We start from the raw sequence: 7,438 nt of genomic DNA, 5'->3' as shown, positions 1-7,438 counted from the left end.
AGCCTGCCCTCTGCCTAGCACAAGCCCTGGGCTGTGAAGCAACAGAACTCTTCTCCCCAAGTGGCCTGTTCCAGGTGGAAGATGATGTCCAGGACCCCATGACTGGATCAAGACAGGACACAGTGTCTGAATGACTCTCGGTGCCCAGGTGATTAGAGAGTGGGGTCTCGGGGGCGAGGACCAAGACTTCTAAGATGCTTCAGAAGGTTCCAGGACTCTTGGATAAAATCATGGAAGCACATGGCATGTCAGGGTTGAACAAAGACATCCCAGACACTGCTCAGCCTGGAGCCAACTTGAATTCAGGGTCTAGGGCAACCTGTGATCTGTTTGGCCTCGGGCCACTACACCTCTATTCTCTCATGTGTAAAGTGAAGAAGGCAGGGAGGTTAGCAGTTGTGGGGATTAAACTGGAATTGTACAGTAGATGCTGGTATTAGACTTGCCTGTGTGCCATTGCCCCCTCCCCCGCAGAGAACAGCATCTGCCTGTATCAACCCTGACAAAGGCCTTGTGACTGCTTCACCTGAACTTCAACCTGTGGGCCTGAGGGACAGTGACAGCTCACTAACGTCACCTTCTTCCTGGAGGAGTGGCCCAAGTTCCTCTGAGCCACTGATGTCCAGCCATTCTCTGGGCCAAGCCTAGGCTGTTATGTCTGCCTAGGATTAAAGTGGGAAGTGATTTTGGCAGCCCAGAGCAAAGTGATAGCTGGGGACCCACAGGCATTGCCAGTCGCTCCAGGAAGAGCTGTCATGTCCTTCTCACCGCTTTCCACTCCTCTCTTATCTTATTCCTCTTTCCCTGGACACTGGTCATGGTTATCATTATGGCATCAATGACAGGAGCTGGCCGGGCCCAGCTCCAGCTGTGTCACTGAATGAAGGGGAAACACCCTAGCTCTCATGAGTACCTCCACCCTGACCTGGCCAGTCCCCTTCTGACCTGGTCTCTCAGTGGCTTCTTTAGACCATTTCTATCTCCCTCAGTATCACCAGCCTGGTTCTGTTCCTGGATGCTCAACTCCATCAGCGTACCAACCTCTTGCCACAGTTTCTCATACAGCCTGTTTTCCCACAGGGCAGGGGCGGGGGTCTAAGCTGAGCCTGGGTGTCAATCTTGCCCTGCTTCTCCACTCATGGGCCCTCAGAAGGAGAGTCCTCAGATCCAGAATAGCCTACAAATCCTTCTCCTGGTCCAACACAGAGGCTGTGCTCCTTGCCTGGGCACCAGGGCTGGGCAGAGGAACCGACAGAGTCACTGTGAAAACTAGGTTGAAATAGGGATGTTGACACACAATTCATACCTACAGCACGACGGCCTGTAAGACACGAGGCCAGTTCAAGCAAGACACAGAAGGAAAAACACCTCAATCCAGCTTATGCGGTCGCCAGAATGGTCAAACTTATAGAAGCAGAGAGGAAAATTATGTCACTTGGTTGGGAGAGGAAGTGGGGAGTCTATGTTGTGTTTTGTAGCTTCAGTGGGGGTGGTGGTGACTGAAGGCTTGGGTTGTGGTGTTGGGGCAGAGGCCCTGGCACAGGGGTAGGGATGGAGGCCCTGGCACAGGGGTAGTGATGGAGGCCCTGACACAGGGATAGTGATAGAGGTCCTGTCACAGGGGTAGGGATGGAGGCCCTGGCACAGGGGTAGGGATGGAGGTCCTGACACAGGAGTAGTGATGGAGGCCCTGGCACAGGGGTAGGGATGGAAGCCCTAGCACAAGTGTAGTGATGGAGGCCCTGACACAGGGGTAGGGATGGAGGCCCTGACACAGGGGTAGTGATGGAGGCCCTAGCACAAGCATAGTGATGGAGGCCCTGACACAGCGGTAGGGATGGAAGCCCTGGTACAAGTGTGATGATGTCTCCTGTACAGGTGTGATGGAAGTGGGGAAAGTACGATGGAGGCTGTGCACAGATGTGGTCATGTTTCAAGGTACTAACGGACCTTAAGCCACTTAACCATCAACATGAGCACAGTTCAAGTGGAAAGCTTTATATCTGGTGTTTTTAAGATAAATTAAAACTTTAATCAATTATAAAAATGACTTGTTGGCTCAAAACAACTAGTTATAAAATGAATCATGGGTTTAAATGTCTAATTTTCTTTCTTTCTTTCTTTTTTTTTTGAGTCAGGGCTTCACTGTATCGTCAGGCTGACCTCAAGCTCACAACCTCCCTACCTAGCCCTCTGAAGCCAGGTTTTACAGGCACCAGGCACCACACCAGGGATTTAAACGTGAAACTTTTAGAAATAAAGCACCCAAGGACCCAGGGTAGCAAAGCGTTCTTAGCTAACCCTGAAAGCACTTTCCTCCCACAGGTTCAAGGCCAGCTGAGCTATAGTGACACCATAACAACAGCAACAAATAGGCCCGCCTTTGCTGGGCGAAAGCCCCTGATGAGGATAAAAGACCAGCTGTAGAGTGGAGAAAGACTCGCAAGCCTGACAAAAGCATCTGAATAGAAGAATAAAAAATGTCCAACCCCAACAGTAGAAAACTAAGCAGTCCAAAACGTGAGCCAGAGGACGGACAGACACATTCCCACTGTACCCACTGGGGTATACAGATGCCCAAGACACAGAGAGATGCTCACCTTATTAGCCACTAGAGGTGTGGCTAGAACCCCAGTGAGATACGGCACACTCCCATCACAAGGGCAGAAATAAGAACCTGTGTTATCAGCGAGCATGGCCATGGATGTGGAGAAGCCAGGTCACTCACAGATTGCTTGTGGGAGTGGAAAAAGGTGACGCCAATGCTTGTAGTTCAACCTGGGATGTCACCAGAAGACCCACGTAGTGAAGGGATAAGGTTACCAAGTGATAGTGGAATCTTTAGGAAGCGAGGCTGAAGGGGCAAGGGGCGGGTTCAAGTCATTGAAGGTGCCCTCAAAGGGGAAGGTGGGACATGCTCCACCCCATCCCTGCCTGTCATCGTCCAGACATGCTTTGCTCTGTCATCCATCCTGTTGTGGTAAGCTGCTACAGACCTGAAGCAATGGGATCAACCCACTGTGTGATGAACCTCCGAAACCATGAGCCAAAGCATCCCTTCCCCTTATGGTCCAGTGGGCTCAGCAGTTGCCATATAGTGATGCAAAGCTGGCATCCCCTCTGTAGGATGGTTTGGTGCCTTATCATAAAGCTAAACTATCAGCAACAGTAGGCTGGCACTCCTGGCATTTAATATGGAGAAGTAGACATTTGCATTCATAGAAAAATCTGTACCCACACATTCACTGTAGCTTTATTTACGACAGCCCAAACCTGCCAACAACCCAGACGTTCTTCAGCAGAATAGCTAAACCAAAGGTGCTGCCTCTGAGCCGTGGACAATCACATGGCCGCCAAGGGGGGGAAAGAATCATTGTGGCTCACAGAGACTTGAATGAGTCTAAGAGATTATATCCAGCAAGAGGGGATTCTATAGGCTGCACATTTTACAACTCCGTTTTATACACACTACACAATTATAAACAAGGGAGTGGATTAGTGATGTGTGGCAGCTGGACACCCTGAGGAAGGGAAGGTGGCACGTGGTCCTCATGCTCTGAATCTCTATGGTATCGGCGTCAGTGTCCTGGGGGTGACAGCATCCTACAGTCTACAGGCTGCCACTATGAGGGAGCCAGACAACAGGTCCTCAGAGTCTCTGTTCTTTCAACTGCATGTGAGCCCATAGCACAGCATAGGCTTATTCAGAATACAAGAAAGAGTTAAATTGAATTTTGATACAGAGAAAGGAAGCATTTAAGTGTGTGTCTCATAAGACATTTGGGACACAATAAATAAAATTGATTTCTTAGTTATCTTGAAGCCAAATATAAGTGAGAATCTTAAATTACATCTGGCACCCTACTCCCAAGACACTCCCAGGACAGAGGACCACTAGCCATTCATTCATGCTCTCTACAACCTTTCTTGAACCCTACTGTGTGCCAGGTGCCATTATAGGGATAGGTGATTCAGCAGTCCTGAACCTCCTGATGCTGACTTTGTACTGGGCAGTAATGGGCAATAGTCAGGAAGGGCTGTGCAAAGACAGTAAGTTCAAATGGTGGGGGTTGCCCTGAAAAATACAAGCAGAGCGGTGTACTGAGACTAGGTGGACACGGGAGAGACGTCTTCCTGAGAATGGATCGAGGTGGGCAGCATGTGCAAAAGCGCTGGGTGGGAGCAATATGATTGGCCCAGAAGTTCAGAATTAGAGGGTAGCAAGCAGGAGAAGAAATGGTCCTTGGGAGCTTTGTGTCTTCTCCTACCCTCACATGTCAGACCTAGAAAAGCCTGTGAGGCCCAGGTCCTGCCGCCCCCCCCCCCCCCCGCCCCATGCTGATCCAGATCCTCTGAGGCCAGATGCAAGCCTTTCCTGCAGTTTGAAGGTGAGATCCTACATCCACTGTAATTGTTGGGCAGGACTTGCCAGCACAGTAGCCTGAGGACTGCCAGCCAGCTTCCGGGGAGGTGGGGCCTGGCCTCTCGGGGGCCCTTGACATGCCACACTGTCCACTCTCTCTAGTCAAGTATGCAAGTGGCTCCCAGAAGCAACAAAGTGGAGCAAGTCTTATCTGGGCCTCGCCCTCACTGCCAGGGGCTGGGTCTCTGTTATTCCCCATACACTGGCCTCCCTGAAGCCATGCTTAGAGTAGAAAAGCCAGCCCCCTGGGGGAGCACCCAGACCAGACAGGGCAGGGCAGGAAGGGACAAGAGCAACACCCCTTGTGAGCAAGAGGTGACTCCACGCTCAGGTGGAATTCCATCCCTCTTAGCTCACCTCCCTGGAGCAAAGGCACATTCAATAGGGCTGGCATGTCCCGGTGGGGGGCCCTGCCCTCCAGCTGCCTGTCCAGTCTGGTCTCACTCCTCACTGTAGACAGGGGCTGCTGACGGCACGTCCTTCCCTGGGACCCTCCAGAGTGCCCCAGCCCACTTCATCCTAAGGGTACAGCAAGGCCTCCACGGCCAGCAGGAAGGTACAATGTCATCGTGGAGACTTGGAGATACCACCGTCAGAAGAAGGCCAAGGGATAGCAGAAGCCACTGTAACAATCAGACCAGGGGAATGTTTCCTGTGCAGTCCAGCAGGGGGTGGGTGGTGGGTGGGGGGCTGGTCACAGGCTGTCCCTGTACTTTCTGGTCACCTCCTTGCCAGTCCCTCCCTCCCCAGAGCCCTCCTGCCCTCTGTTTAACTCCTCCTTCCCTGCACCTCCCAGAGGCCTGGTGTCCTTAGCAGTTCCTGTTGTTCCCTCCCTCAGTGGTTCCCAGCCTGCTGCACACAGGCATCTCTAGAGGCAGTCAGGTGCCACAGCCCTAGTTGTTACCACCTCTACATCTAGGAGCACCCTGCTGTGCTCCCTAAGACCTGTCTCCTCTGCATAACCCAGGGAGGGGCACACCCCCAAACAGCTCAAAGGCTGCTCCCCAAACTCCTGGGTGTCCACATCCACTACCTCTAGGGCCTTTCATTCCTTTCCATTCTGTGCCAGGGAAGGGTGGGGACCTACACAAAGCTCACCCTGTCAAGCTCCTCCTGGCTACTTCTGACACCACGGAAGGCCTGTATTTGTCTCTAGCCTCCTCAGCAACCTTACCACCTGTTACCCAGCCTCAGACCAGGGAGCCCCTACTGCTGTTTTAAGATTTAATAAAGGCCCATGCTCATTTTTTTAATGCTGGATGCTGAGTGCAGGGCATGGTGAATGTGGACACTCCACCACTAAGCCATGCCTGCTCCTGCTAACTGCCCTCCTCCTTGAAAGCTTCTGCTTATTCCCCCTTCCTGCCCCCACCCCCCCCACCCCGACCCCATGCTGAGGCCTGGCTAAAGATTCCTTTTTCTCTCAGCCACCTCCTGTAGGAAACAGCACTGCCACTGTGTCTGAGCTCTGTTTCTCCTACACTGTCAAAAGTTTGGCTCCTCCGTCTGACTCACACTAACTGGAGTATCTTGAGGACACGAACCACGGGGCAGTTAGTTCTCCCGCGGCTACCCAAGGGACAGGAAAGAGATCATTCAGAGACACTAAGATTGGTGTGAGGATTTCAGGACCACACTGCAGCCCTGAGTCTCCTTCTCCAGTGTCCTGTCATTGGAGCCACCAACAAGAACAAGCGAGCCTAGTACCCTACTAGCCTCCTCGATGGCCTGTGACATCAGTCTAGGGATAATGTAGCCCCAAAAGGCCAACGCGAGAGACTTCAGTTCCCAGCCACCTTCCCCAGAGGCATCTGCAGTCTCCGGCCTGCTCTTTTTTTGTGTCCACCCCCACCATGGCAGAGACTATAAAGCACATCAGCCTGCCATGCCCTGGCCACCATAGCCTGGTCCTGGAGTCTGCTGAGGACAGAAGTGTCGCACTGTCCTCCTCCTTTGTGGGGTACACAGTGGGTACTCCTGTAGCGATGGCTTCTCAGGGGGTACAGAAGGCATGTGTAGCCTTTCTCCTGGCTCTTCTGACCCTCTTTTCTCTCACAGCATATGCTGACAAGCTCCAGAGCCTGTAGCCTGGTTGACTCTTGTCTCCATAAAGCAGTGAGTGATCAACGAGACATAATGATGAACAATGCTCCTTCCCAAGCACCTCTGTTATCTCTGCCCAACTGCTCTGGGCCTTTCCCTGCCAGCCACATGGGGTCCACTGTAGCCTGATACATGCTGGGGAGACCTGGGTGTAGGGGTGTGTGTGCTTTGCAATCAGCAGTATCCTCTGGGATCCAGACATAAGCCAGGGTCCCCAATTAACCTTTGTATCTGGGATAGTAACTGCTTTTGTGGGACAAGGGTCCTGTGGTGGTTTGAGTGGAGCCCCACAGGTTCACATAATTGAATGCTTAATCACCAGGAAGTAGCACTCGTTGAAAGGATTAGAAGGACTGGGAGGGGTGGTCTTGTTGGACTCATTAGGAGTGGACATTGAAGTTTCAAAAGCCCATGTCAGGCCCTCTCTCTGTCTCTTCTCTTCTCTTCTCTTCTCTTCTCTTCTCTTCTCTTCTCTTCTCTTCTCTTCTCTTTATTCTCTTCTCTCTCCCTCCCCCCCACCCCTGCCTACAAATCTCAGCTACTGATCCAGTGTCATGCTTGCCGACATGCTCTCTGCCATGATGATAGTGGACTAATCTTCTGAAACTGTAAACAGCCCTCTATTAAATGCTTTCTTTCAATAAGAGTTGCCTTGGTCATGGTGTCTCTTCACAGCAATAGAACAATGGCTAAGGCAGTGGGGAAAAAAATCCTTCCCTCCTATGCTCCCTCAACTCTATCCATACCCAAAGGTCTAGCTGGACTTTGCTGTCTCCACAGCTTGTTTCCATAACCTCTGCCCCTCTCACATGTCTCCACCTAGCTTCCAAAGGGCCCAGTCAGTACGTCTGTGCACAGTATGCCCATCTTCAGATGTAAGAGATACCCTTACAGTGAGCTCCATAGTGAGAA

This window comes from Acomys russatus, unplaced genomic scaffold, assembly GCF_903995435.1.
Source record: "Acomys russatus unplaced genomic scaffold, mAcoRus1.1, whole genome shotgun sequence".
In the NCBI taxonomy this organism is placed as follows: domain Eukaryota; kingdom Metazoa; phylum Chordata; class Mammalia; order Rodentia; family Muridae; genus Acomys; species Acomys russatus.
The sequence above is the reverse complement of the archived record's forward strand: the minus strand, read 5'-3'. Positions refer to the sequence as shown.